This window comes from Acomys minous, assembly GCF_964271855.1.
Source record: "Acomys minous genome assembly, chromosome: 13".
Classification (NCBI taxonomy): domain Eukaryota; kingdom Metazoa; phylum Chordata; class Mammalia; order Rodentia; family Muridae; genus Acomys; species Acomys minous.
In genome coordinates this window covers 90,621,203-90,627,496 of record NC_140495.1, presented here as the reverse complement: position 1 = coordinate 90,627,496, position 6,294 = coordinate 90,621,203, and the positions used below count along the sequence as shown (strand labels likewise).

At 49.2% G+C, this 6,294-nt stretch overlaps 1 protein-coding gene across 1 annotated transcript in view; it reads left to right on the top strand.

The window, feature by feature from the left end:
• The first annotated feature begins 312 nt into the window (after nt 1–312).
• TET1 (tet methylcytosine dioxygenase 1) overlaps nt 313–6,294 on the top strand; it is an 87,900-nt gene continuing 81,918 nt past the window's right edge. The window contains exons 1-3 of the mRNA XM_084751921.1: nt 313–352; nt 1,531–1,710; nt 4,216–4,355. The gene's annotated coding sequence lies outside the window, so the exon portion shown is untranslated. The remainder of the gene's footprint in view (nt 353–1,530; nt 1,711–4,215; nt 4,356–6,294) is intronic.

Here is a 6,294-nt window from a genome sequence, read left to right as displayed (position 1 = left end):
GGAGGAGGAAGGGTCGAGGGACTCCAGCTCCGGTTTGCGAAAATCCAGCTCGCGTTTTGCCTCTCGCTCAGCGGTTCAGGGTCCAGCAAAGGCTGATCCCCCAGCTACACTCCTTGAGGTCTGTCCTGGGGAGACCGCTGCTCTAGGGGGCTGACCTGGCCGGGAATTGCCGCGCACTCTGCTCCTACAACACTTTGTGCACGCTGCCACGGGCGCTTCAACTCCAGGATCTGTACTCGCCCCAGGACACCCTCTTCCCTTCCTAGTCATGCACCTCTACCTGCCTCTCCACCGGGGACATTTGCGGCATAGTAGCCCACCCCGGGTGCTCGGGCCCTGACCGTGCCGGGTGGTAAGTGTCCATCCTAGGCCCGCTAGCACTCCTTGGCGCACGCCGGAGCCCCTGGCTCCATAGTTGTGCGGATGGAGACTAAGTGGAAAGTTTGTCCAAGGGCTGGTGCAAGCTTAGACCAGGGGCTACCCACGCTCCCCTGGAGTCCTGGGGCAGCCTAGGGTGAGTTGGGGCGGCCGCGGAATGCAGGGGTGCGGGGAAAAGGGCGATAAGACTCTGAGGCGGGACGGAGGTTCGGGGGGCGGATCTCGACTGAGCTGGGACTCCGTATCCAGCGTTGCCCTCTGTTGACTCGTGTGGGCCGACTCCGCGCCTTGACCCCCTGCCCCGGGCCGCTCTGGGAGTTTTGTGGCGGGTGGCTAACAATGCTCCCGGCGGGGTGTCCTTACAAGAGCTCCCCAGAAGCTTAGCCCAAGCTCGAGCGGGTTTGCACTGGGACCCCAGTCTCGGGATCAGCTGGAAATCTTGTGGAGGAAGCGCAAGTGTGGCTTCTGGGAGGTCCCTGAGCGGGTGTTCTCCGAGCCATCCACTTTGAGAAAGTGCGGGGGTCTCAGCCCGAGGAGAGGCGAACATTTTCCCAAGTTGCGGAGTGGGAAGTGCGAGCCGGAGAGTGCCTAAGTGTCTCCCGCCTTCGAGATCCCTCCCCATTCCGGGCAGGGGACTGCAGTAAGAAATACTGGGGTTGCTGGGGCGCCACTTGGGGAGTGCAGGCGACCTGGAGGTCGGAGAAGTTTGCCCCGGAATTGGGAGGGTCAAGAAGCAAGAACAGGGAAGGAGGATGTGGATGTGTTGCCAACGACTCCTATGAAAGTTTTTGGAGTGCCACTGGGTCTAGGACCCTGGAAAGGGAACTGAGGGTGTGTGCGCGCCGCAGCAGGGACGAGTGCCGAAGACCAGCCGTGCTGCACGTGAGCTCCGAGGTCCCCGCCCGGGCTGAAGGGACCACCGCCTACTCCGCGGGGCAGGGAAGCAACCTCTCTTTCTCTGTCGTAGTGCGCTTGCATTTTGATAATCCTAGTGCTCGGGATGAAAGACAAGCGGATCCTCCGTGAGTTTCGGGCCAGCCTGGTCTACATAGCGAGTTCCCGGATAGCCAGGGGTGCATAGTGAGACCAGTTTTACCAGCTCCTTTTCCTCTTTCTCTCTCACCTCCAGTGTCTCCCCACTGTAATTCACAGGACCCAGTCAAGAAAGAACTGTCAGGGTCCAGTCACCCTTTGTGAACCGAACTGGGTCCGTTTCTGACCCAGTAAAAATTGTGTCTCTAAGAAGACAGATGATGCTGGAATAAGGATAAAGATTGCCCCCACCTCGCCCCACTATCTTTCCGAGTGAATCAATCGTCTTGAGTAGCCCACGTAAGTCTCTTGCCTTGGTCCCCAGGGCTCGACCTAGGCCTTTCAATAAGCTGCTTTTCACCTCCTAAAATGACTGGTTAGTGAGGAAATGATTAGCACAGGGTGTTGGCTTGATGGGGGGGAGCTGCACGCTCACCCGGATCTATTGGAGGAGTGGGGGCGCTATAGAGCAGCCCCCTCAACCCACTCATAAAGGTATTGGTTTCTTTAGGCCAGAATAATTTGGGATGGATGCTTTTTTTTTTTTCTTCTTCGAGACAGGGTTTCTCTGTGTAGCCTTGGCTGTTCTAGACTTGCTTTGTAGACCAGGCTGGCCTCGAACTCATAGCGATCCGCCTTCCTCTGCCTCCCGAGTGTTGGAATGGATGCTTAACTAGATACTTAGGTACTTATGACTACAGTGCAGCGGCGTCCGAAAGCTTAATGTTTGTAGATCAACCAGCATTATTTAATAATTTTTTTAAAACCTCGGATTATACGGGCTTTGGTTTCTGTTTTAAAGAATCAATTTCTCACTCTACTCCCGGCTGACTTGAACCTCACCGGCAGAAGCCATCCTCGAACTTGTGACTCCCTCGGCTTTAGTCCACTGAATACTTGAGGTTACAGACATGCACCATCCTCCTGGGTATGGTTTTGTTTAGAGCGGCTTCCCCTGTGTTACCCAGGGCCTCCCGGTGGTGATACTCCTGCCTCGTTTAGCCTCCGGAGTTCCCAGCTGTGACTGCAGATTTTATAAACCTTGATTGATTATTTAGTGTAATGTCCATGTTTTCATTTCCCCAAATTAAGGGGTTTTAATTGGGTCCTTCTACCTTTCGTTCTTTCTTTCAGTCTTAAACAAAATTATGATTTCAATTTAAAAGCATCTGCAGCAGTGCTAGGATACAGTCTTTAGTAAGGCTGGACTTAAGTGCTGTGGACTCGACATTTTAATGAGTTAAGTAGCTCTCAGAGGCTTGCTTCCCTGGGAGCGGTGGGTGAGAGGTGTGGAGACACCCTCCCTACCCTTTGTCCCTCCTCTTTCTGCAACCGTTTCTTATCTAGTTCTCCTTCCCCTCCCCCACTTTTGGGACACATCCTTCCTGTCTCCATGCCTTCCCCCCCCCTTGTCCCGTTTTTTTTTCTTTCTCCCCCCCCCCCCCTTTTACCTGTAGGTCGTTTGATTCTCCCTGTCTTCTCACTTCCGTTGTCTTTCTCATTCTCACATTCCTGTGAATTCTTGGCTTTGCTCAGTCATTTGGATTTCTACCTTTTCTCTTTTTAAAATATATAAAATACTGTTTTGTGTGTGTGTGTGTGTGTGTTTTTTTTATATATATATAATCTTTTTCCTGTTCTTCTCACCGTTGTGCTTTTGGAGGGACCTCTTTACCTCCATTTTCCCCTTTCCTCTTCCCTTTGGGCTCTGTTGGCGCCCCCCCACCCCCTCGCCTCTCTGTGGGGTGTCAGGGGTGTTTTACATATGGAAGAAGGCTGCTGGTAAATCTGCTGGCTTTCTGCCTGTTCCCTGAACTGCCTCTCCAAGTGCGCCATGCTTTCACATTTCCTGTGGTAGTATACAGTCTAGGAACAGGGAGCAGTTGCTGGCCCTTCTTCCTTTTTACGAGGAAGTTAGTTGTGGGGGAAACCAAGCCCTGCAGCCCCCCCCCCAAAAAAAAAAAGAAAAGAAAAGTTTTAAGTCTTGTTTTTTTGGTCAACAGAAAAAGCTCTTAAATTCTCTGGGACTAAGCGAAGGGACTGAAATCAGGTTGCAAGTAGCTCTAGGCATGCAAATGACACTTTAGCTGGTTGGTGTTTTGGAGAGAGGATTTCTCTGTGTAGCCTTGGCTGTCCTGGACTTGCTTTTAGACCAGGCTGGCCTTGAACTCACAGAGAGCCATCTGCCTCTGCTCCCAAGTGCTGGGATTACAGGCATGGGCCACTGCGCCAGGCTGCAAATGGCACACCAGGCTGGCCTGGAACTCAACAGCAATCTGCCTGCCTCTGCCTCCCAACTGCTGGGACTAATTGTGTGTGCCACCACACCCTGGGAGACTGGTTCTAGGATGCTGCTGTCAGTATTGTAGTTTACAGACAATTGGTATTGTTTAGGAAGCTAGCCTTGTGAGACAGGAGTTTCAGCTGGACAGGGTGGCTTGAAACTCATGCTGGAAAAAAAAAAAAAAGAAACTCATGCTGGGTCATGAATCTTCAATTCCCCTGCCTCCTAATCCCAAACTAGCTTTTCATTTTTTAGGCAGAGAGAATGAATCCTTTGGGGGGGGGTGTTTCTTTCTTTCTTTTCTTTTTTCTTTGGTTTTTCGAGACAGGGTTTCTCTGTGTTAGCTTGGCTGTCTTGGACTCGCTTTGTTGACCAGGCTGGCCTCAAACTCAGCGATCTGCCTGCCTCTGTCTCCTAAGTGCTGGGATTAAAGGTGTGTGCCACCGCTCCCGGCTGTTTGCTTGTTTATTTATTTATTTATATTATAATTAATTAATTAATTTTTTGGTTTTTCAAAACAGGATTTCTTTGTGTAACAGCTCTGGGTGTCCTGGACTCTCTCTCTGTAGACCAGGATGGCCTGGAACTCAACATCCATCCACCTGACTTTGCCTCCAAAGTGCTGAGATTAAAGGCCTGTACCACCACCATCCGTCGACAGGTCTCTTTTAAACTTTCTTTCTTTCTTTTTTCTTTTTTCTTTTTTTTTGGCTTTTTTTTCTTTTTTGTTTCATTTATTTATTATTTGTATAGTATTCTGCCTACATGTGTGCCTGCGTGCCAGAAGAGGGCACCAAATCTCATTATAGATGGTTGTAAACCACCATGTGGTTTAGGGAATTGAACTCAAGATCTTTGGAAGAACAGACAGTGGTCTTAACTTCTGAGCTATTTCTCTAATCTCCAATTTTTAACTTTCTTTTTTCTTTTGGTTTTTTGAGACAGGGTCTCTCTGTGTTAGCCTTGGCTGTCCTAGACTCACTTTGTAGACCAGGCTGGCCTTGAACTCACAGCGATCCGTCTGCCTCTGCCTCCTGAGTGCTGCAATTTTTAACTTTCAAAAGCGGATCCCAGGATACCTTTTGGTTTATCCAAATTACTGGAGGACATTCATGAATTTATTTATTTATTTATTTATTTATTTATTATTTTTTGGTTTTTCGAGACAAGGTCTCTCTGTGTAGCCTTGGATGTCATGGTCTCACTTTGTAGACCAGGCTGGCCTTGAACTCACAGAGATCCACCTGCCTCTGCCTCCCAAGTGCTGGGATTAAAGAGGTGCACCACCACCTGCCTTATATGTTTCGATGTGTTTTCAGTCCTGCCGTCTTGATAGAAGATGAAAGCATACTTCAACACTGTTAAATATGTAGATATCAGAATAGATGTCATTTCATAATAAAAACAGTTATTAAAATAATTCATTGTGCCAGGTGTGGTGGAGCACTCAGGAGGCAGAGGCAGGCAGATCTCTATGAGTTGGAGGCTAGCCTGCTTTACAAAGTGAGTCCAGGACAGCCAGGACAGTTATACAGAGAAACCCTGTCTCAAGCAAAACAAAACAAAACAAAACATAAAAACTAAAAAGACAAAAACAAAAATATTCCTGGCTTTCTGAAAATAGTTCTCACAGTGTATCTGCGGATGTTGGTACATGAGTCCTGGTGTCCTCAGAGCATGGAAGTGTCAGACTTCTAGAGCCGGAGTTACCGTGCTCCTCTGTGGGTGCTGGGCAAGCACAGGTCTCCCGCAGGATGAGTACACTGAAAAGTTCACTAGACTCCCTGTGGTCTCTTTTCTTGGTTTTTTGGGAACAGGGTTTCTCTGTATAGCCCTGGTTGTCCTGGAACTCTCTCTGTAAACCAGGCTGGTCTCGAACTCAGAGATCTACCTGTCTCTGCCTCCTGAGTGCGGGGGCTAAAGGCTTGTTGCACCACCGTCCTGCTAAAATTTGTTTTTATTTGTATGGGTGTTTGCCTCTATGTATGCCGGTGTACCAAGTGCATGCCTTGTGCCCAAAGAGGCCAGACAAAGGCATCAGATCCACTGGGACTGAAGTTACAGACAGCCACGAGCCACCATGTGGGTGCTGGAATTGAGCTAGGTCCTCTGCAAGAGCAGTCTGCGCTCTTCTTCTTCTTCTTCTTTTTTTTTTTTTTTTTGGTTTTTCGAGACAGGGTTTCTTTGTGTTGCCTTGGCTGTCCTGGACTCCCTTTGTAGACCAGGCTGGCCTCGAACTCACAGCCATCCACATGCCTCTGCCTCCCGAGTGCTGGCATTAACGGTGTGCGCCATCGCCGCCCGGCTTTTTTTTTTTTTAAATCTTCAAGACAGGGTTTCTCTGTGTAATCCTGGCTGTCCTGGACTCACCTTGTAGACCAGGCTGGCCTCGAACTCACAGCGATCCCCTGCCTCTGCCTCCCAAGTGCTGGGATTAAAGGTGTGCACCATTGTGCTCTATCCGCATAATTTTTTCTTTTCTGGTTTTTCGAGACAGGGCATAATTTTTTCCTTGGCAGTAAACATTCTCAGTTTCCCAGTTATTAATCTATCTTTCTAGTAGAGTACAAAGGACTAATAATAATTTTGTTGTTGTTGTT